The sequence below is a fragment of the Pyxicephalus adspersus genome, chromosome 1 (assembly GCF_032062135.1).
Source record: "Pyxicephalus adspersus chromosome 1, UCB_Pads_2.0, whole genome shotgun sequence".
NCBI classification, from domain to species: domain Eukaryota; kingdom Metazoa; phylum Chordata; class Amphibia; order Anura; family Pyxicephalidae; genus Pyxicephalus; species Pyxicephalus adspersus.
This window is the reverse complement of record NC_092858.1, coordinates 155,513,601-155,539,258: the sequence shown is the minus strand read 5'-3', so window position 1 is coordinate 155,539,258 and position 25,658 is coordinate 155,513,601. Positions and strand designations below refer to the sequence as shown.

The window sequence follows — 25,658 nt, the reverse complement described above, 5'->3', positions numbered from 1 at the left end:
TACAACATTGCCTAGCTATTTGAGTACAGAGCAGTCAGCTACCTATTTATTTACCTAGACATTAATGTTTCTGGTGAACACAAGCACAGGTAAAAGGAAAAATATACAGGGTTTTTTTCCTTTAAACCAAGCCACATATATCCATCTATTTTAATATTATGCAATATAAAAGCACTATATAAAATGTGTTCTCCTTCTGGAAAGTGTTTCAAGAGCTGGTAAATCAGAAATCTCTTAAATACATTCAGTACATTGATTTTTTTTGAACAATTCTTTGTTGAGCTTATTTTAAGCATTGAAAGCCTTGTAGGAAATTTCAGCAAATGTTCTATTTCCTAAATAGTTAAAATGACACGCTAATATTGCTGGTGTGCCAAATCATAAATCGGCAAGTAAAAAAAAAAAATACTCAGAGGCGAGGGATATTTTCTACAAGGACCACAGTGGTGCACACTGTTTACTGCCAAGTTCAGTTCAGTAAAAAAAAATATAGGAATACATTTATTCTGGAAATATATTGAGCTTACCTTACACGTGGCAGCTAAAGGGACAGCATATTGTACTCCTAGTGAGCACATTTTTTTTTTTGCACTGAGCCTAAAGATATATTTAAGGCATTTTTGTTTTTTGTTTTTTCCAACATTTCTTTATTACATTTTAAGGAAATAGGATACAAATGCAGATAGCCTGAAACAAAGGTTTTTGCAGTACTCATTAAAGAAAGTACAAAAAGAGGTGGAAAAGAAAGGGAAGGGAACACAGACTTTTTTTTGCTTCTTTAAATGCTTTTTTTTAAAAAATCCAATTGAGATTTGTAGCTAATCCACTAGTGGGAGCTCTTTCTTTGACTGAGCTTCATCGGACCTCAATGCTCAAAGCAGACCCTAACTCAACATTTGTACTTTACATGAAAGGGTGGACAACCCTTATATGTAAAGTATTTTTTATGTGCAACACTCTTTTTAAAAAAATGCAGTGCAGCACCCTCGTTTAAGTCTGGATTGACGCGACGATCAAGACTAAATGGGAGCGCAGAGCCTCCCGGGATACCAAAGTCACACAACCCAGGAGGCTCTGGCTGCTCCATCTGCACATGCAAGCGGAAGTAAACTAAAAATAAAAAAATTACACCTAAATTTAATCTCACAGATCCCTGTGAGAGCTGTTCCTTCCCACGATCTGGTCCCACTTCATCCTGAAATTCTTGTTCGTCCCAGTGCAGGGGGAGCGCCAGGTGCTGCCATCTTCTCTCTTCTCCTCCATATTCTTTCTTCGTCACCCAATATCACACTGCACAGGTGTGAGATCAGTGATGTAGCCTCTGTGAAGGGGAAAACAAAGAGCCGATCCCACTGCACATGCATTTGGATCAGTCTCTTTCCCCCTGAAGGAAAAATGCCCCTTCTGAGTCCGAGATCAGGGCATGCACAAAAAAGGAGCAGCCAGAGCCTCGGTATGCATGACATAGGTATACCGGGAGGGTCTGCGCTCTCATTAAGTCTTGATCGCCACAGTGCTGGGTGGGCAGTTCTGGGGCAGCATGTGCTAGTACGGCGGTGCTGCGCCTCTTTTTTTTTTGCATGTAAAAAAAAACAAAAAAAAAAAACAACAATTTTACTTTATTTAGAAGGGTTGTCTATCCTTCTATGTAAAGTAAAAATGGTGAGTTTAAATACGCTTTAACCGGTTTGCATATCAGAGAGAAACTTGTATTTTGCATCAAAAAAAGAAAACTCATGTATTGCTATATGACGTGTTTGCATCTATGTACATGCATTTTTTTGACAATAGGCCATTTAGTATTTGTGTTATGGGGCATTAGGTAGCTCCATTAAATGAATGATAAACATTTAAAAATACATGCATCATTCAATGTAGAATTTGTGCATTGTGAAAAGTTGTATGGATCATAGACCAAAGATATAAATCTATGCATTCATTTTAAAATATGCATAAATATGTCTTATTGACAAAGATTTTATTTGCTTCAGACAGATCCAGACAGGTCTGATTTATGCAGGGCCACTTGGCCACTATACTAATATACTTAAATAAACTAGAATATTTTACTATGGTTTTTGCACCCTACTTAATCACATATCAGAACAGAACCACAGATGTATCTGTACTGAAAATTATTGTTCATTCTGTGTTAAAATAGAGTACCATACAGTAAAATAAAATCAAGCAATAATAAAAATTAGGAAACAGGAAGCCAAGTGATGACCTAAATATATTCTCAGGATGCTAACAGAAAATGATTGTTTTGCCTAGATTCTTTCCCCAGGGTGTGTGTGTTGTACATGGAACAGTGTATACCTGAGAAGATTTAAAACAAGCAGGTACTAAAAGGACTCTGAAGGTCAGCAATGGGATTGCAGTTCAAGGAGAGGTGAAGATGTAATTGGCATTTACAATGCTTTACTAGGAACTGGCATGCAATATCTGTCTCCCCAATTGTTTTGTTTATTTGGTGTTTAGAATTTTTTGGGCAACTGCATGTTTACTAGATTTTAAACTTCTTACATATTCCTAACAAACAATACAAAGGTTAATGCAACCTATGCAACTGCTTTTAATGTAAAGTTAGTCACTCTCAATGATTCTGTAAGATCACAAATAAATTCTACATTTCAGTTGGTTTCTAGCAGCTTAACACACACATATACACACATATATATATAATGTAACATTGGCACAGTTGGCCAACGAAGACCCAGGGTTTCATCCAGGATGATAGGTACATTTGCCCCAGATACAGGTTATATGCAGAGTATTTTTCTGTGTAATCGGACAGTTTTCCTTTTGACCTGAAGGAGGTGCTAAAGAACCAGGCTGAATGACAATGAGCTTCTTGGCCAGATGGGGGAGCTAAAGAGGCCTGGATATGATCAGGTGTAATTGTTTCACCTAAAATGCATCCTGGAAATTTGGCCTGGGCATATAAACTCCCAGCCTGCTTATTCTTGTGGTTCTGTCTTGGCTGGTGAGCTGGGAGGAGGTCCAAGGTGAACTGTGAGTAAAGACACAGACTATATTTGGAAAAGATGTATGATTAGGGCCTTAGAGTCCTACACAGCACTAAGTTGGGCTGGATTGTTAGTAAATTTCTAACAGTGAGTTAGAGGCCAAGTGGCCAGGCTTTATTGTGTTTTTTTTTTGTGAAAATAGTATTAGTGAATAAAAACCCTTCATGCATGGCTAACCTGTTTCCCTTTGAAGGATGTTGAAACACCCTCTGTTGCTATGGGTGATCTCACAATTTATTGTATAAGAGTTAAAGTAATTTGTTGCTTTATTGAGAATTTGAAATTACATTTCTCCACAATGCTTACAGATACATAGATAAATAAGTGTATTTTTTAGGGTGATTTTACTGTTTGTTCAAAATATGTAAATTACTGTTTATGTCCTGGACGCTGGTTAGCATAATGTAAATAAAATGTACTGTTTAAAAACTTTTTTTGTTGAAAATTTATGGAGGTATTTTGGTCCTCAATCTGTTGAAGGGCCCTGCCATCTTCCTCCTTGCACTCTTCAGCTGTTTTGAGTGGCTGGGCTGGGATGACACAACACCCATGCAGTGTGGGAGTTCATTCAGTCCCAGCAAGTGCAGGGGAAGCCAAAATTGTCATTTGTTACTGCTCCACAGAGCTATCAGGCAGATAAGAAGGATTTGTGCAGAAGGGCCATCACCTGTCCCTTTCTGCAATAAAAAATTTGGACTTTTAGTTCCACTTTAAATGATAATAATTGACAACATTCAAGTACAATTTTGGTAGAATGAAGTAATAGCATTATTTTTATAGTTGAAAGTTATTTCTACTTTTGGTAAAATCTTGAACCAGCAGTAGAATTATCCCATTAGCCAAGAATTCTACTGAGTTCTGTTTGAAATTTACTTGAATACCCCACAGTGTACATGTTTAGTAGAATTAGTCCCTTTAGAAGTAGAATTTAGGTAGAATTAGGCCTTCTGTCTTATAGCAATGTCCAACATGTACCATAAACAATGCAACATTGCCAGGTTCCTGAGGGCCGGATTCTTTCTAAATTTCCCTTGAAAGGGCATCTAGAGTTCTACTGTGGAATATCACTGTACATAGTAGGACTTTGCTGTAAGATATGCCCATAAGGTCCCAAGGCCTAATATACCTAAAAAGAGCCTAATTATACTTTTTACTAAAAATAAGTAGTAATAAGCTCTTTTTAAGTAGAATTTAGGTAGAATAAGGCCCTGCGACCTCAGATATCTTTCGATAAGGTCCTACTGTATGGGATCCATTTACAGGTTGCCTACTATGGGCATATTGTTGGAGAACAGGAGGCTTCTGATTGGCCGCTATACTTTTAATGGGTGTCCTACCTAAACTTGCACAAATTGAATTTCTCATAGCAGAAAAAGGTCAATTTTTTTGCTAAGCAGATTCAATTTGATTCAACTTCAAAATCAAATCTTTTGGTCAAAAATTCAACACCCATTCCTAGGCAGCACTTCGTTCTGGCTGAAGTAGTCTGGAGAACCATCTAACTATTTAGGAACAACATTACATTCAAGTCACACAGCTATATATTTCTAGTTAAATATTTGCACAGCACCAAGTTCAAATTATATTAAAAAAATGCATGTCTTTTATCTGAAACTCAAGCTGCTTTTTATGATTGTTTGAATTGTGAATTGCAGTAATTAACCCAGGAATGTGTAAGGTGAAATATTAAAATAATTAAAACAGTGGGTTTATTTCTAATTTTCTGCCTAATTATAACTCAATTTAAAAAGTTTATTATGATTTTGCATGACAAGGCAATTGCCTTTCACTAAGTTGGGCAAACTGTTCCTAGTTTCGACAGATGTGAAATCATTTAGGGTAGTATTATGCCCTTTCATAACAGGATTGTTACTTTCTTAAAAAATATAATTTTTACAAACATTTGAAATTAAGGTTTTGCAAAGAACACATATAAAGTTTTTTATGCCAACATGGTCTTTTGATTATGAGCAGAGAATTCTGTAAAAAGAGCGTGTTAATTGAACTGTTGAAAAATGTTTGTTTAAACTACCTACAGATGCATTGTCCTTCTCTCTTTCTTCTTTTAAAGATTTAGAATATTGGTGTATTTCATTGAACCTTCCACTTCAACTGCATTTCCATTCATTGCTTCCTACATTTCCAAAATTATTTTCCACTGAATGATTCTGCTCTTTGACATTCTTTCCAACTTTTAGTTGCCTATTTTCAAAAATTCAAGTCTGGCAAAAAAATTGCACAGTGTATTGAGTAGATGTCAAGGAAATCTATTCAATTCAGACAGTTTATAAATGTGGTCAGTTGGGAGCAGCCACTTTCAGTCAACTGGTCTCCATATTCAGAACAATATGGAGATTAAAGCTTAGATTAAACCTCCTTGTCCTCCCCAGTCTTCTTCCAACATGGGTTTGCTCTTCAAATATCTGTCCCTTTTCTTGCAAGCCTGTTTTTCCCACCAAACTAGGTTTGCTCTTCACTTGTCCTCATATATTTAGGGTGCACATGCTCAACATATTCCCTCTAACCCCAGGTACTCCTCCTCCAAAAATGTTTCCACATTCATCCCTGTTCCCAGAAAGATCGATTGTACCAGTTATACTTGTACACATACTCAGGGCAATATTTTTACAGTATAAAACTCTTATCCTACTAGCATGGTTTTAGAATATGGGGAAAGACCCACACAGGCCAAAAAGAATGCAGAAATCCCCTTGTGTATTGCATTTATATGTGATTCTAACCAAATTTTTGGAACAAATACTACATAATAATAAATGAAATACAGTTCATGAAGGGGAAGAAATAAACTAGTCAGTGAATCTTGGGACGGTAATGGCTAAGATTTAGTGGAAATATGACGTTTGGTGGTATAGGATTGACATTTAAAGAAGTTTTGTGGTTCATTGTAAGTTATATTATAGTATACAGTATATACTAAAAAATAAATAAACCAAGGTATCTACAAAAATTACACTGATTCGAGCATACACCTAGGACACATAATGTTGTCACTGCTAACATTCATACCAGTAATCAATCAATTAATGAGTTGGTTATAATGGGTCACTTGTAACAGACTCTAATATTGTCCCAGATGGGAAGAGTTTGTTACACGCTTTGCGTGAGCATAAAGCACAATCTAATGGTGTGATCTAAATATAAACCATGATTTTTCTAATGGCATTTCCAGGCTAAAAATAGAGGTTTCTATTTATTATGTAGTACTGTATATGCAGTATTCCTTCAATCACTTCTGAAAATTCAAAACATTTTTATTTAAAAACACATTTTCAGAAAAAAAATAAATTTTATTTCAGTTTTGTAAATCTGAAAGCTAGATTTTGAAGCAAACCCACCATCAAAGATTATATAGCTGATAGTAATTGTGTGGAAGAACTAACTAATAACTGCATATATTTGTTGACTCTGGGAACAGGTTCTGAAACAGCACAATGTAATGCAAAACAACAGGCATTTTGGGGCACACTTATATGGTTATAATGGTGGATAACAGGTCCACTTAACATTTCACTAGTTTTATTAAACTAGAACAGTAAATTGGCCAATTGTGTCTTTCATTCCCTAAAAAACTTTTAACAATTTTGCTGTTCTATGATCTTTGGATTAGCAAACATCAAATGACTATTCACTTAAGACCAGGCTGTTTGTGCAAGTTACATATCTACTCCCTTGTTCAGACTATCAAAACAGCTTATCTTCATCTTGCAGAGCTGTGTCTATGGCGCATTTAACATTTTCTTATGGAGATTAACACAATGTTTTCAAATAATGCCTTTGTTAGTCTTCCATGCAGGTAGAATGTGAGCACTTACATGGCATTTCTTACATTGCTCATGCATTGAAATTAAACTCTGCCCTTGGTTCACAATGACTCATTGCAAAACACTGCTGCAAATTGTGATAGGTTTGTAGTGCAGAAAACAGATGGAATTAAAATAACTGTTCTTATTTTTGACAATATGTTGTCCAAATAATCATAAATTCAGAGAGCTGCTAAGCAAAAAATGCAAATCTGCTACAATCTGTTGCCCTCTTTTGTGCACAGTTTCAATAAAAGAGAAGTGTGTGACTTAAAGAATGACATATATTTAGCAATCCATTTCTAAAGATGAGAAGATGTTTTACTGGGGAGGCAGCCACTGGATCTGCTCCATTTCTGATAAGAAGAGCGTAACTGTCTTATTTAGGTTAATTTGTGTAACATTAGTCTATACCAGCTAATCAGATTTCAATTGACTCCAGTCGGCTCTCAAGAAAATACATATGGCTATGCCATGTATTGTAAAGTAGATATACAGGTAGTCCCCAGGTTACATACGGACTGTAAGTTTGTTCTTAAGTTGAATTTGTATGTAATTAATAACAAGTACATTATTTTAATAAATGCAATTAGGACAGATGTTTGTCTCAACATATTATTAGGCAGTGTGGTGTCAGTTACTGGATAAAATCCTCAGTGAGTTAATCACAAACGAAGTGCAAAAACTTTATGGAGCCTAGACGTTCATTAACTTCCTGAGCAAGCTGTGCTTTGAAATGCAAAAAGAAACTACAGAGTTTGTTTTGGTCATTAAAGAGTTACAAGATGTTACAGATCAGCTCCACTCTTACTCACCCACATCCTTAGCTGTGTTTAGCAAAAGATTTCCTCTGCAAGTCATGCAAACTGCCCCCTCCCCCAATCCAGCCTCCATTCTGCACATGAGCAAGCAGGGAGACCCCCGTGTGTATCTAGGAGTTGTCCATATGTCGGATGTCCTTAACTTTGGGATTGCCTCTACAATTATTTTATCATTATACATGTAAAGCAAACTATTACACATTCTTGGTATGTTGTGAGCTTTCTATGACTCTTGCTCTATGAAAACCCTGCACAGAATAAATATCCTAAAGCCTCCAACCCCTTCCCATTTATAGGTAATGCATGTCTGATTCTACAGATCTAACCTTTTTTACATTTTTTCTTTTTACTTCCTGTTCTGTGTAACAGCAACAAATGGAAATATATAAGGTCTAATATTTTTGAAAGTCTGATCACACCAACATGATATTGTCAAAGTTAACTGGACACCTCTCCAATGTATTACATTATTAGGTGAATCCCAAGAAAAGTAGTGGTAATCCTTGTGTGCTTCAGACTTATAATACCAGTGGGGGGAGGTAGGTTATTTTCTATGCCAGCATCACTGTTCTTCTTTCTACAAAGTTAGATTCATTTAAATATATATATATATATATATATATATATATATATATGTATATATATATATACATAGNNATATATATATATATATATATATATATATATATATATATTTTAGGGTTTGAGGATCGTGAGTGGTCTGCACAGAGCCCTGACTTCATTGAACACCTTTAGGATCAGTTGGAACATTTTAGTATAGTTAAAACTGTGTCAAATAACCTTGATTCTCCGAATCCCAGTGTCTCCTCTTAATATATCCCATGTAGAATAACATTTTATAATGTATTCACTCATGAGTATTCAATCCTTGGTGATTTTAATCCCAGTAGAGGTTGATTATAGTAATTGGAGCACTGGATTTTAGGGAGTTAATTTTCCCGTTTTCACAATGGGATTTTAAATGACTTCTTTCATTAATCAGGAAACGTAGTATAAATACTCTGGGGAAAGTTGGGCTGTAATATCATATTCATCATATTTTGCTTATGTGTTTTCTATTTTACTCATTGTACAACACATACATCAAATCATTCTCCTCAGCCCTAATACCTTGGATTAGCCAATATAATAAACAACACAGGCACTTCATTCTTGGCAAATGCTCAGCATTGATCTATTTTAGAACAAAACTTCTGGAAATCCTCGGATTGTACGAGAACACTGTAGATTAGCACCATAATTCATCAAAATAGATAATGCCCAAGGCAGGCAAAGATTTCCAAACGAAAAAGTCTCCTGTAAGAGAAAACAGTTAATGGAATTTTCTGAAAGCCACAAAATTTAACTCTGTTAACAACAGATCTACTGAGGATTAACTTTTTCAATATATCTTACCTAAAGTGAACCATTTTTAAACTTGTATAGGGCAGAACAAACTGAAAAATAATGCTATATTTAAGAGTGGTAAATTGTTTTTTATTTTTACTATTATTACAATTTGTCTTCATACAATATTTTTATGATAATTGTGTATATATAAAATATATAAATGTATGTTCAACAGGCATTACTAAATAGTCATGGTCCAATATTACCACCCAAACCTCCATCTTTAAGTGCTTAGCAGGGGTTCTAAATTATTGCAAGTCTTCCTCAAAGGGTAAAAGGTTGGAAAAGGCTGAGGCAGACTGTGAATCCCAAGTAAAATTCAAAAGGTGACTATCGAGTAGCAAGTTTACATAAATATTAAGTAAAAAATTATAGTATAGTGTTCATTTTTTTTGTTTTCAAAACAATTTGGCAGCCTCCTAAAATACAGATTTACTGAGTTCCTACATAAAGTGACATGAAAAATTTCAATAATCAATACTATCACAGTAACAATAGTTGGCTGAATAATTATCCTGCGACAAATAGTGTTTTTTGCAAACCTCAGGCTTTTTAGAGGTTTTGCTTTTCACTCTTAGGAGCTATTACTAAATCGCTACTTCGGTAGTTTTAATCCAGAATCAATATTAGAAAATAGAAGCTCTTGAGCATATTCCTTGCATTTCTTCTCTAAAGCATACAGGCAAAAACGTTAACTGAGTACTGATGTCTTGGGTGTAGACTTTGTGCAGGAAAGGAACTTGTCCCTACCAGTAGGATTTATGCCTTCACTCCCTTTCCTCCCAGGATGTTTGTGGTCAGCATTCCTTATATTGGAGGCCACAATTGCGGCACTTGTCATCACCAATGGACGACATGTACTATTTATTGAATGGTATGCTACAAAATCTGCCAGTGACTTCAGGCATACAACAAGAGAAGGACAGACACATGGTACAGAACATGCCAAAGAGGCAAAGAGACATATGAGACTGCTAGAGATTACTTCATTATGTACCATTGCAGCCCAATTTTTGCACATATGTGTTTAAAATAGAAAATAGAGAAATACATGATGGAAGTACCATAATGTTCTGCCCAACAACCACCATCCAATGAAGGAGACCTTTCGAGAATGCAAACCAATATTGACCTTTCCATATACTTAGATAAAAGGTCCCTAGCTGAGTTTTTTTTCTTTTTTTTTATGGTTTGTTTTATTATTCGGAACCTGAATTAGACCTGGAACTGAAATACAAGCAATACCGCTGTTTCTTTACCTTTTTAACACGGGGGAACTCTTTTGAAGTAACTATCAGGTGTTCAGGGAAACCCTTCTATATCTACTAAATCCACAACTTCACAAAAGTACATTAGTGTAGTAATAATAATAATAATAATTAGTGTGGTGGACAGTGGGAAGAATGCCTGCTACCTTTCTCTCCAGTCGAAAGAATGTTACTCTTACAGATAGCCTAAAAGATCATGGTGTCAGTTAAAGTGACCTGTGAATCACAATCTACTCATTGCTCAAGGAACCCCTAGCAATCTCTGGAGGAACCCTGGTTGAAAAACTGTCCAGAAAGATAACTCTACTACCTTCTAGTTCTTGTTTACTCTTCCAAAGTTCACTTCCTGGTACAATGCTATTTCTAGTGACAGCTTTTGAATGAGAATGAAATGAGAAATTTGAGGCTAGTATCCCATATGGCACAAAAGATGAGAGAGGATGTGGCCAGAATGGTTGCTTTTTGAATAGCAGTGCTACCCTGTTTTAGAGGCCTCAGATGATGTTTTGTAAATGCATTGCCTTCAACAAGAAAGTTTATTTACAATTTTTCTTCCATAAATCTATTGAAAGTTATGTGTCTTATGTCCAAAGTCATCTCCAAAAGCTGATAACTTTGAATAACAGATGATTTCTCATTTTAAAGCACACCACTCATTATGAAAATGCTGATCTGATCACACAGAGCTCATTAGCATGTTCATTTGTATCTAATTCAGCTTGAAAATGACCAACAGAGTCTAATAAACAAGGGATGTTCAGTTTATGTAATGCTGATCTTCTTTGTCCTTGAAAAATAGCTATCAGAATACTAAAACAATTGGGAAATATTCTCCAGGTGGGTAGAATAAAGTTATGGAAGTAGATTTTTTGACTAGTTATCTAATCATCGTTGTTTGTGAATTCATTTGTCAGGGGGTATGTCTTTTATTTAGGAATGGATAAACCTAATCTGAACAATCTTAATAGTAATCCAGGAGAGTTTGCAGAGTTTAGGATGTTCATTTACTTAAAAGAATAATTGTTCTATAGGAGAAAAATCGCTTGGCTTAGTAAATGGGAGTATCATGGGAGAAGCTGAGTGATCCAGAAAGCCTAGAATGGGTTTCTTAAAAATCATTACTTGTCAAATGTTTCCGTACCTGACCATATCCATATCAGGTATATCTTCTACAGTGTATGGAATACACTCATATATGTAAAGGGTTTTGATAATATTGTAGCTCTTTCACTTGTAACTTGCATTTGCATCAATTGGTGTTTAAGTAGTACCTCTGCATAAAATTTATGTTATATTTAAACTTCAGATTAATGTTTTAGCCTCTTTATTATTTCATTATATATAAGCACAGGAAGAGCTTACTTAGCATAAGCTAACAAGGCACTGCAAACCCATCCTAGGCACACCAGCTCATCTCTGGAAGTATGCCAGGTTTGATATTAGTAAACTACTTCTTTAGATCTTATATAAATCAAAATAATCGCTGGCTGTAATTTGGCTCCGCATTTTTTGTTTCACTTTTTGCTTGGTTAAAAAATATAATAGCAGCGTGGTCTATTAAACTCTAGCAATGAAAACGGAAACACAACATTGCTGTGCAGCATAAGAAACCCATTGCAGGTTGACGTTTCCTTATATATATATATATATATATATATATATCGGTTTATTTTATTTTTACAAGAGATAAATCCATATTCTGCTTGTTTCGATTCTCTTCCAGCCATTCCAAGTAATATAAAGCGGTGCCTGAGGGTTCTATAATCTTTTGGCAATCCCAGTGTTTTGCTTGTGCTTTGCTTGGATGACTTAACCCAATTTTGATATTTCCTTTGGCACAAATTGTAAATTAGTTTGAGTCAATCAGAAAGGTCAGAGCTAAGACTTTTATTTGGGGATCTTTTATTGAAGAAAAAAATATTTACAATACTGAACATACAGATGGAGCACCGATTGTCTTCAGATTATGATTTGTTTAGATGTTGTACAAAAATGCATCCTTTGAATCCAATTTCTCATAGTAACCAGAGTTTGACAGATTTTCTCTACTTCAAATCAGAATATGGGAGATTTATTTATCTGCTTTCAGCTAACTTCTACTTTTCCACTTTTACAGTTTATGTGTAGTCCCAATGTCTCTCTGTACTATGGGCTATAACATAACTAGTAACTGGAAGGCAAAATATTGATTGAAACTTTAAGCTTTGAACAAAACATGAAACGTATAAAAGAACAAAACTCATTTCTCTTAGCAACACATACAAATTGTCCAGGTTTCCGTTTTACCAATAATCTCCAATTAATTTAAAATGATTTATATGTGTATATGTTAATTTTTTTTAGGTATTTGTTTTTGCTTACTCATGAATTAACATGAAAAGCTGCATGAATGCATAAAATGCATAAAAAATATTGTTACATTTTTTGTTTGATATAATCAGGTCCGTCAAACTTTACTTCCTATAAACTGTTCAGACCAGCCAATGTTTGCAGTCTTCTGCTATTTACTGTCACAGCAATATGTATAATGCTTAAACCACTTGTAACCAAAAGCCATTAATGCCTTGATGCCCAATCCAACTTTAGCAGTTTTAGAATGCTGCAATTTATTAGTCAATAACGGAGACTTAATTATCCATCTAAAAAATGTTTACTTTGTCTTTTCAGGATGCATAAGGCTTTCAAAGTTTTTATTTATTCTGTAAAAATCCTTGCATAGATCCTTATTATAGGCTGACGTATAAGCCAAAAATGTCTTTTGTCTAAGTCTTGTCCAGGTATTTCTAATTAAGTGAATTTTAGGCACATAACTGGGCTACGTACAAATTCCTTGCAATTTCCAGAGTTGTAATTCACTTTGTGGCTAACTTTATAAGTTTTGGTGCTATAATACATCCAATATTGCTGGATATAATTATTTGGCTTGACAAATGTTTTTTACACCACCTTAATGCAAAGCATCAGACAGGTTTCATGTGACCAACAGTTTGAAAAAGAATATCTGCATGATTTTTTGGGGGATCAGCAAGACCACCTAAAGCAGAAACTCATAGGCATGTTAATAAATCAGTAATTTAGTTTTGTTTTTGAAAATATAAGTTTGATATAAGAGCCCTACAAAAGGCATGCTTAGAAATTGTTTTTTTTTTCCTTAAATAAAGTTTGTATTTGGGAAAACACATTTTAAAGCAACCTGCTGACATCCACAGGCAACATTCATGAACATGGAGGGAAAAAGCTATTTTCTCTTTTTCGCCATAAAAACAACTTCTGCAAATATTTTGCTCATCCCTACTGATGATCATTTATGCAGTTTCAATAGGCTGGTAATTTGCAAAGATAGTACAAGAAATAAAAAGGCAAAAGGTAGATTCTAGCTTTATCTTTCCATCAGCTTACTTGTCATCTCTCTGTGGACTTTGGCTCATGTACCTAAAAAATGGAGTTCATAAATTAGACCATTTGAAAAAGAACAAAACATTTGAGTACCATCCATAATCCTCTGATAGCTGGAAGGAGTTGTACTATCAGAAGCTCAAGTATGAAATGCAATTTTTTCTACATTACCAGTTTATAAAACTAGCATTATCTCTTGCTTGGTCTTATAATTGATGAAAGCATGAATAGACAAAACTTCAGCCGCAGAAGTCAGCAGAGAAAATTTAAAGCTTGAAAATTCATAAGAGAGGGTAATATAAAATAACTGTAACACTTGAAATAGGGTTTTATTGGATTTAAACTCCTTTTTCTGACAAATGTGCCCTACAACATGTATTATATTAAGTAACTTCTTTTTATGGATGATTCGTTTACGATCTTGAGTAAATTGATATAAAAAAGTGAAGAAAACAGATAAATATGGAAGTAAAGCTATATGAATATGTTGATAAACTTTCTTAAATAGATATCATCATTATAAAATATCATTGTCATAAAAGCCATTTGTACAATCAAAATTATTGAAAGAAAATTCATGATTGGTTCAAATATCTGTACAATTACACTACCTGGCAAAAAAGTTGCATACTGTATAGGTTTATTGGACTGCCTTAACCTTTGATTACAGTACACATTCATCCTGGTTTTATTTAGGTTAGCTTATACAAAATCACAACATTTATTTTCACCCAGAGTTGCATTAGCGGTTTAACCAAGGTTTTGTATTGATAATGGGAAAGTTGGACTTTTGGGTTAAATCTTCTTCAGCTCATCCCAAAGATTCTCAATAGGGTTAAATTATGATATTGTTCACAACAATCTCAGATGTCTCAGTCACTATGTACTCATATAATGTCTATCAAATACATTGCTGTATTTGTTTAAACTTCCACATATTTTTGCAAATGTTTCATCTTAAATGTGCTTTTTTTACTCTATCGACTAGTTTAAACCCATGTGACTTCCCCGGAAGAAGCCAAAGTTGAAAGTGAAATGTGTCAGGATCTGAGCATTAATATAATTGTGATCATTGTAAATATGTTTATGTCTAATATCTTTGGTGAACTTACAAACATACATTATTTAAATATATTACACACATTGTCAAAAAGAGCTGTTCTTTATGTTCTCTCATTAATTATCTGTATACTAAACAGGCTTGACAACTCTAAATACTTATAACCAAAACAACGACCCCACTCTCTGTATGTACTAAGAGCAAATCAATAAATCAATGCCCCGTGTTTAAATTTAAGTTTGAGCTATTGAACTTTTTAAGACTTTTGACCACAGGAAGAAAATACATTCAAAACATATTTTACGTTTTGATTCTAAGTCCTGACCATAATTTAAAAAGACAGACACTATATACTGAATCACGATGCAATCCCTTTAAATGATCTGTTAATAAATTCATTGTGACATTGATATATCTTCTACACATATTTCTGGTATGCAAGTGAAAGTGTGAAACATAGCAAACATTAATTTATAACTATTTCAAGTGTAATATACTTAACTTGTAATGGTCACAGAACTTACAGTTGCTTTTTAATTGTTTAACACCTGTGGGATCATTCATGTATAAAAAACATGCTGGATATAAAACTTGACAGAAAATTGTATTTTTAGATGTTCTGTTACTGTTATTACAGTGAACATAATAACTAATTAGATCAATGAACATAGAAAAGTTAAAAAGTGTATATATATATATAAATGAAGATTGGAAAAATGAACAGATGTATGTATATGTATTTCAAGGGTTGGTTATTTATGTAAGACAAAGCTAGCAATATGAGTGTTTTACTGATTATAACACACACTTATCCTTTTTCTAAGTTTCTTTAAATGATGACAGGTGGAGGCTCCTGCAGGGGTGCAGTCGTAAAAAAAGAAGGGGTGCAGTCGTAAAAAAAGAAGGGGTGTAGTCGTAAAAAAGGAAGAGGGGGCACAGTAATATCCATGGCGAGCGCGCATGTGCGTCATTGTTATGTAAACATACCCGCCCCACTACACCCCTGCCTATGTGTCACTCAAAGGGGAAGAAACTTTCCCAAGAGTGACGTCATGATACCAGAACCCACCTACTGTCCCATCACAGGTCTGAGCCTGTGATGCCTAAGCACAACTCGCCCACTGCCCTGAGCCTGCAATTCCATACAGGAGAGAAGGTGGCTTTGACCAGTGCGCCCCCTAGCAGGGTCCTTTTCCTGACCCCGCGGGGGGATGGGGGTGGGAACCAGCCAGATCCATGAACCACAAAATAATTCTTTGCAAAATAAGAGTGGGCATGCGTACCCATTTCTGAAAAAAGTGAGGGCATGGCATTCCTACCCGTGCCCGCTCCTCTACACCCCTGATGTTGCCACAGCTGCATTCCCCCAAAGCCTCCATCTTTGCCACTGAATCTTCCAGATACACCCCGAGCCTCTAAGACTGTTGGACAGCCACCCATTTACATTATCCCCAGCCCAGTTCTATGAATAACACTTACACTGTGCAGTGTAAGCAAAAAAGCTAAAAGCCACCAGGTCTAGTGATGTTTGTTTTTTAGTGTTTAGTTCCCGTTTAAATTAAACTTGTGGCAAGGCTTTGGAAATGACAATACTTACATATTGCCAGCAGCAATTTACATACTAGTGGAACAAGCATTCAAAGACCTCTGCAGGCACTGTGGAGCAATTCATCCCCAAAGTTTACAGCAAACGTGCCAAAGTTTACACATATTATTCTCTCAAGAGATCAGCTTCCCTGCATCCCCCAGCTGAAGTGTCTGAGACAGTGCAAAGAATAACAATGTCCTGCAAATACCAAAATTTAAAGAAGCCATAAAGGTTTTTGTGTGTAATCAACTTTGATTCTTGTTGGTTCCTAAGGTTACTGTTTTAAGAAAACAGATTTTTGGTTCTTTACTAAGAAAGCCCTTTCAAATGTATTAGGCTTAAGGCAGTAAAAGATAACTAAGCCCCCAGAAATCTGTTAGGGTTATAAAAAAAGGGATCCTCGTCCCTTCAAAGTAACCAATGAGAAATGAACTTAATAGGCTGAGAGTCTACAGTAGATTGTGAAAAAAAAACAAATAAACTCTGCAGGAAGTTGGTTTTCTTACAAGAAAGTCAATATCAGTCAACTATTTTTTCTGAAGTTAGTTAATTGGAACAACCAATTGTAGTTCATATCTGGAACAGGGAAAACTTTGGCTCATCTCTACTCATCAGTTATAAAACGTTGAGATAAGCAAAGCGAGTTCTGATCTGTTTGCCAGAATTTACAAATATGGGAATTAGGTGGCAGAGCAAAGTTTTATTTTTTGCTTTACTTATTTTTGCCCATCACTAAGTTCTACACAGGATAGATCTATGTTGTTTAACAACTCTTTAGAAGGTAGTACCCAGAAATGTTACAGCTTACAGTCTGTATTTTCTATGCTTGTTTGTAAATTTGTTTTAGTTATTTTGCATACACATTTTTAAAAGTTTATGTGCAATATTCTATTGGAAACAATTGTGATGAGTTCACCAAGAAAATGTGTTTATTATATATTTTCCCATAAAAGACATTTGTGTATTGAGATAATTTAGGGAGTATTCTGTAAAAAAAAAAAATAACCATTGTAACCTGAAAAACAGCATTTCTCATAAATATTCTATTCAAGAAACCAGTGTTTAATTCCATATAAAACCAGGTGCAGCACTACAATGCTGGATGACGGTCCACAAAAGGCTTTTTATGCAAGGTGTTTATAATCAGAGGGTTGACCAATGTTGATCAAAGGCCAATCAACACAGAGAATGCCAGGGAACCAGTCGTCTATCCAGATGCTGTTAGGAAATGCATTGTAGAATTGGCATTGTCTTGAAATGCAACCTGCCAAACATACCTCATTTGTGGCTCTATCAGCTGGCTGATCAGGCACAGAAGAAGACAGCAGCAGCACCTTGACAGTCTAGTAAAACAAAGGGAAGTGTCACATTTAAACAACAATTATATTGCAACCATTCTTTATTGATCCATCCTTTATAGGGGTGTCAGTTAATTATCTGGGGACATTTTTGTCCACATTTTTGTATCAGTCCCCTTTCTATAGAGTTCCTGTACCTGTGCAAAAATGTTTTTAATGGTCTCTATTTTTTGCACAATGTTTAACAAACGTGAGCTTTACTTTCATAAAGTAAGAAGTTAGAGGCACATTTAAGCTCATCCTTGGGTTATTTAAAAAAGACCATTGAGGTGTGTGCACTGGAACATTTTAGCGTACATTTCGCTCCAGCATAACACCCTGGCTGAGAATTATGTCCCGTGTCTCAGATGTTTAAACTAAAGGCTCAGTTAGGACCTGTCGGGGACAGGTGTTCCTCTGTTGCTCCTTGCAGCTGGCACCTCACCAGCCGCTTGACCATATATACCACTGCACATTACAGCATAACCAACCGCCAGGGATAATTTAGGTGTTACACCACCATAAATGGGTGTACACCATTCCAGTTTGGCCAATCAACGGTCAAAGATTCTAAACCCAAGATAAGATATATATTGTACGATATTTAGTATTGGGAACAGCAATGGTGGTCAGTCAGGTTTAGCATGAGCTGAACATGCTTAGTCAAATAGATTTTAATTTATAAGGCTGTTGCTGCTTCTTTGCTGTCCATTTACTGCCAAAGAATGGGAAGGTGATAGAGTGTAGAGCATAACTATAATACAGAAAACTGAGATCATTAGCCTTCCCATGTTTGCAGAGGTGTGTAAATTTCATGACTAAGAAACAGATATACTGTTCCAATCCTAGTAAGCAACTCCCATATATGCACAGCTGTTTCCAAAAAAAATGATACCTGCATACTAGCCAAGGGTTTATGCTCATAGCAGAGTGTAGAACTGTCATCCATGGACCTTTACTGTGTATATGTTTTTAGATACTGATATTATTGGGTAAACAATATTAGATATTAAACCTATAGCATGAAAAAGGTTTTATATTGTCATTGGATTGCTGTAATCTTTATTATGTATTGTTATATTATTTCTGTAATATATACCCCACAACAGAAACTTAGATTAGATCTTCTTCATTTCCCACCCTGATTAGACAATACAGCTAACAATGTCCATTCATAGGACACATTACATACAATGTTCCATGTTCAGAGATAATATTGGTATTTTCTTATGGTTTCCATACACATTTGGGCTATATGTTTGTAGATGCCATTATCGAGACGACTAATCAACTGCCATATCCCAGTAAACAAAGCTTGGAAATGTATGTGTGTGACATGCCAGGGAGCAATATCAGAGATTTTTCATCAGCCAAGCAGACAAACAAAATGTCATTTTTTGATAAATCACTTGTTTCATGGACATAGAATCAGACAAGCCCGCATCTTGCTGAAAGCAATTATAATTTTCGTTCTGTAAAGCTTTTGTAATATGTAAACCTGAACTCCAGGCAGATATAAAATATGCATAATAATTCAAATTTCTATTCATCAGTACATCATTAAATGTATTTTCCTAAATTTAAGCGGTGTTAGTAACAAAATAACTATTGTATCAGTCTAATATAATCCTCCATACAACAGAGCTCACATCTGAGTCTAAGGAGAAGCAGCACAAGAAGCTCAGATCCGAGTGACAAAGAAATTAATCCATCTACTTTCTCTCATTTTACTGTCCAATACCAAGCTGAGGAAAGGCCAAGGTATTACTTAACTATAGCAGAAAAAATTGCGTTTTCTACCTGTTGTGTAAATCTCAGAACTGATTCTACAGAAATCCCAGTCCTTTAGTAAAAGTACTTCCATATATTGTATATTGTTAAAATGTCAAGTTTTAACTGAATTATATAAATTACAGCATTCCTAGTGATCATTGTATCATAAATAACAAAAGCCTTAAAAAAAGTGACATTAATAGCAATTTGTTGTCTGTATAACTTTGACTATAGGTCATTGCCATGACTCGCTTTAGTTCTTTATTATTCACTGCACCCATATATATATATATTTATATCAGCTTGCTTGAAGATTAATATCCAATAACTGATTTATAATTCTCTATGAAATAATAGAAATGGCAATGATAATAATTATGTTTTTATAAATATTCTATTGGCAGTTATTCATTTATTTGAATATTATGTGCAATGAGACTTAGCAACTGTAATAATGTAATATTTGCAGCTTTCCTGTTTAAAATATATTTTTTGATTAAAAAGAATGTGTCAAAAACAAAGGAACAGAATTGAAATAGCTCACCAACACATTTTGCCAAAATTGTCAGCGTCCAGAATATCGGTATAATGTAATAGGAAATATAGAAGAATTATCTTCATTGTGCATGTCCAGTGATCAATCAAGTGATCAACTATTGTGTATCCACAAATACTTCACTGTTTTTATTATCACCATTTATACAAAGGGGCATTTAGCTCTTCAGTGGGTTCATAACTTTTTGTAGATCATCATTTACACTTTCATTTTTCGAAAGAAGTAGATCAACCTGCTTGCCACTTTATCATTGCCAGTTAGCATCCACCACTTTGAAAGTAGAGAGAACTATAGGTTAGAATAATTAATGGTGTATGAGGTATTTAAAGACAAATAAACCCAAAATTAAAAAAACACGCAGGTCCATCAATACAATAGAAGTTTTCTTCGCTTGAGTCCCGCGTCATCCCGGCATCAGTCTTCAGCTCAGCACAGAGGAAGAGCCGGGCACCGACATTTTGTTCTCTATTCTTCCGGGTTCTTCGTCACCTGATATCGCACTGTGCAGGTGGGAGATGGGATGACATAGGTGTGAAAAAAAAGATTGCCGATCTCATTGTGCAAGCGTAGGATCGGCAATTGTTTTTCCTATTTTTGAAAGGGCTCCTCCTGCGCATGCCCGAGATAGGGGCATGTGCAGAAGGAGCAGCCAAGAGGACAGGGGACAGAAAGACAGAAATAGGAGGTGCTGCAATTTTTTTAAAGGTGTTTTTAAGGTGTAGCACTAAAAAAAAAAAAAAAATAACATTTTTACTTTAAATAAGAGTTTACTACCCTTTTATGTAAGGTAAAAATGTTTAGTTTAGATCCGCTTTAAACGGCCATAAGTCTATTAGTTCTCATTAAGTGGCAAGGCCAGAAAAAGTTGTGATTGGTACTTTATTCAACAAATAAACTTTATAATCATCATTTAATGGTAATCATAATATGACAAATGATTCCTCTTTCATAAAGGTGGCATTATAAAGTGGCATAAATATGGGAATACAATAAACAGATCCTTAAATTTGCTTTCAAATTAATAATCATCTTAGTGAGAGAGTTGAGTACATGTCAGAAGACAGAATAAAGTGGGTTGAGAAGAGAATTGGCATAAAGGAATCCTTGAGCAGTTGAGGTACCATTCCTGCCTTGCAGTTTACCACAGCACATGATAAAGAAAACTAAAACCTAAAGCAGGTTCAATTTTTGGTTTGTTATGGTGCAACCTAATGCAAGTGTGTTGGATGCACCATAGTGGAGCACTCAGCTGTATCCAAGGAAAAGGAAATATATTCCTAAAAGAAAAGAGATAAAAAGAGAAAAAAGTCCCAGGAGAGATTTTAGTGTAATGGTTTACATATCAGTGGAGAGTTGCTGTAATTAAAGCAATTTTGGATGTTGATACTCACATTGAGAAGGTTGCTTGAGCCCCTGTGGGAAAAAAGCAACCAAAAACAGATTGCATGTGGAGAATATTTTTGTCTCCATGAAGAATCTGGTAAATGGTCGCACACTATTTCCTGGTCCCAATGAATTTTTCCTCAATGGCTGTGATATTCTGTCTTGATAAGTTTAAAAAAAAGCACCTTGGTGTATGGACCTTTCCCGTGTCCGATTCCTCATTTCTGACATTTGGCTTTGAAGGTCTATGTATAACAGATTAAGTGCTATCCACTCTTCATTACTCTATGCTTGCCATGCAAACATGGATCAAGGAACTTCATAAACTAGCAGCTTTTTTTGTCTTATTCGTTTTTCACTTTCTTTCCTAAGCTGTCACAGTGCACAGCACACTTATGATGCTTTTTTGCAATATGATTTCTTTAAAATAAATAAACCCCATATTGTGTTTTTATTTTGCAAGTACTGTTGAATTAGTTCGAAAAAACCCAGCCTATATACGTGTATGCAAAAAATAAAAAGTAACACTTTTGTTAGCCTACTCCTGTGCTGCTACTGAAGAATAGAATTATTATTAATATTAACTAGTATTTATGCTTTCTTTGGGTATATATTTCTTGCACCTTTTTGTGTTCTGCAAATTCAACGACTAACTAGCCATACTGAAAATGGAAACAGATGCAATTATAAAGGAAAAATAATATATATACAGTGTGTGTATGTATATGTATATATATGTGTGTGTGTGTGTATATATATATATATATATATATATATATATATATATATATATATATATATATATATATATATATATATATATATAAGCTTTTATCTTCCCACTACTGTAATAAGACCAGGAGCCATCCATCCATGTCCAAGAATAGGATAGTATTAGAAATCTGAAAGAGAGTATAAACCCTTCTTCACTCTACTGTTTTTAATAAGACTAAATAAAAAAAATGTTGGATAGGATAAAGGGAGGAGTAAAGATACATTTAGGACATGTTTTAGGCTATAAATAAATGTATAAAAATGTCCCTTGGACTATATGTTCTTCTCCCACTCACCGACCTTTGGTAAAGAAAAAGAATCCGATTTCTATACAGTAACTGATATTGTTTTTTGCTACAAAGCAAAGGTCAAACAACCCTTTACTAATTCACAGCAGAATTGGAAGGTTGCAGCAGAAAACAAGAGATGGGTTGTAGAAGATATATCTGGAGGTAATATACCTAAAGGAGTGATTTAAATTTTGGAGCAATATTCAATAATTAAGCAAAATACTTATAAAGCAAAATATTAGTAGTAAGATGGTTTCAAAGTAAATGGTAAAGGTAGGAAAGGGTAAACATTTAGGCTTACTATTTCAATTTGTTCTGACTTAAAGCTAAAGTTTCTATAAAAAATCTTTTATATGAATATAAAATGTAGAAAATATCTTCTAGGCAACTCAACCCATGTATGTAAACATTAAAAAATAACTTCTACAACAAAGTTCTAAAACCTACTGTAATACGTAGGGAATTGAGTTTTCCTATATTCTATAAACCACAAGCTACTTAATTATTAAGTTGGCAACGTTTTCAAATGAATAAAAGCTTGATTTTTTTTGCCGTGCATTAGAGAATTGTTTAAATATACTAATCTTTACCACTGCTATTTATGAGGTTTTTATGCAAATTAAGAATAATTAAAAATAATAATTTTGTATGATCTGCTTTGTATTATTCAGTGAGTGCATGCTTTCACCAGGGACACTCGGTGGAACCTCACATACCGTCTTGTTTATCCTGACTTACATAAAATTTAAATGTACAAAGTTTTCTAGAATGTCGTCTGCCCAAGCCCTGAATGCCAGCGGCCTACATTTCTCTCATTAGAGCTTAACGTTGCCAAATCCTGATTCCTGATGTCGGGGGATTAATTACTTTTCTGTACTCCATAACAAAGAATCGCACAAGTTTGTGCAGCTGCCAGGCAGTTGTAGTTTGGTCATCTTGTATGTCTATTTTCTTTAAAATGCTGAATATATTCTTAGTGAGCCTAAAAGAGAATGCACAGTAACTGGGCTTATATATGAAACTTAATTCATCTTTATCTTTGCAGGGTTGCTTATGTAAAATATATTTAATAAATATTAAATCTGGTAAATCTGCTTGTAATTCGTGGATGAGAGGTCACATTAGGCATGACATTTATCCCAGTTTTCATTATGATTATAATTCTGTATTTATTTAGTGACAACATATTATACAGCGCTGTACACTAAATAGGGGTTCCAAATGACAAACAATACAAACAGTGACACAGAGGGAGAGGACCCTGTCCGAAAGAGCTTTCAATCTAAGAGGTGGGTTTTTAGTTTTCAGCAACCTCAAAGTGGACAAGAAGAAAAAAACATAAGCGGATCTACACTCAGTTAGTCCATCATTTGCCTTTAAAGCAGCAACAATTCTTTAAGGTTAACGAACAGCAGTTCACTAAGGTGTAGAACACAAAGGTCCTGATTTAATAAAGCTCACCAAGGCTGGATAGGATACACTTTCATCAGTGAAGCTGGGCGATCTAGCAAACCTGGAATGGATTTCCATTTTATTTGCTATGCCTTAGCAAATGTTTTCCATCCTGGACCAGATCCGTTTCAGGTTTGCTGGATCACCCAGATTCACTGATTAAAGTGTATCTTCTCCAGCCGAGGAAAGCTGTGTGCAAACATTCATATGTATGTGTAATCTCACTTCTGCACTGTTCAGTTCAGGTTTTGGAACACCACTGTTCTATTGTTCTTTTCTGATTCCTGTTTGATATTTGCAAAAATGAGTGGTAAGGATTCGGTAGTTCTGTCCTGTTCTTGCCCCATTGATACAGCATGATTGTGAGCATCGTCAGAGAGTATATTATTGGCAGAAGTATCAGGGAAAAAGAAATATAGCCTAAAAAACAAATGCAGCCACTACATTGAAGCATCGGTAAGCTGCAATATATTCATTTTTTTTTTTTGTTATGTTTTGTTTAGAGGTATAAATATGCTTATAAATGGAGAATATAGAGTTGCAAGGCTGAGTAGCTGCATTAGGTAACTGGGAATTGTAGTGGGAGGTTAAGTAGTCGATAGGGCAGCCATTGTCAGCTTTTAGGTAACCTCTGTCTCCTGAACTTTAATGTGAGAATAAAAACCGACATAAGGCAAATGCATGATATACAGTGTATATATATAAATATATCTTACCTAAGTAAGCCTACACTGGTGAGGTGAGAATATGACATAAGCCAACTTCTATAAAAATATTTTATTTGTGATTTTTATATCTGAACAATAAAACAACATTAGTAGTACAATATTTCTATAACAGTATAACAGAAGCACATTTATACACTCATAAAGGTCTGTGGTAAAATAGCTTTTAAGAGCAAAATAACATAACATTTCTGACAGTAAAGCACATATGAAAATGGCATTTTCTTATCACAGAAGATTTGTTTTTTTTAGTGGAAATTGTTTTAAATTTAATCAATAATTTTTTGTAGAAATAAGTGAATAAACCAAAGAAAGCCGTATATTAAACTAAATGAGGCTGCTAAAGCAAACTTATACTGATAGATCATAAGCTGCTAATTCTGACCTGGTTCTAAAAAAAAAAAAAGTACTACTCACCTGACATTAATACATTCTGAATGGCTGACCCCAAATGAGTATGTAGCTCAGATGCTCAGCTAATTGTTACATACTACATTTACATGCGTGTTTTGTGTGTGTGACTACACTCCCAAAACCAAAAGATCAGCTTTACATCCAGCAACTAACATTCTTTAGACTATTCATTCTTTAGTCCCACAAAGACAGCTACATCACCTATCAGTGACAGGTCTTTCTTATAGATTCCAATTTTTCTGATCTACATGCTTGATGACCCTGGGTGAATATGTAGATTGCCCTCTGACTTCACTTGCTGTCAACAGGTTGGGGGTGGGTGATTCAGAAAGTTCAGAGACAGACATATAGTAGCATTTTGAAAATGAAGTTAACAATGCAGCCCCTTAGTTATCACAGTACAGTTACTTTAGGTCATTTTTGGATGTACATGAACTGCTGTTTGTTAGGAATAAGGCTTAAAGTTTTTTTTTAAGTTTTCGCTTTCCTGAAATCTTAGTGAATATTGATAGAGTTTGTTATTTTACATGCATTGAAGTTTATAGAGAAGACCATGTTTTA

The 25,658-nt window shown here is 34.8% G+C and overlaps 1 protein-coding gene across 3 annotated transcripts in view; it reads left to right on the top strand.

Moving 5' to 3' along the window:
• CADM2 (cell adhesion molecule 2) overlaps positions 1–25,658 on the top strand; it is a 936,889-nt gene that overhangs the window by 560,199 nt on the left and 351,032 nt on the right. The gene's annotated exons all lie outside the window — the stretch shown is intronic.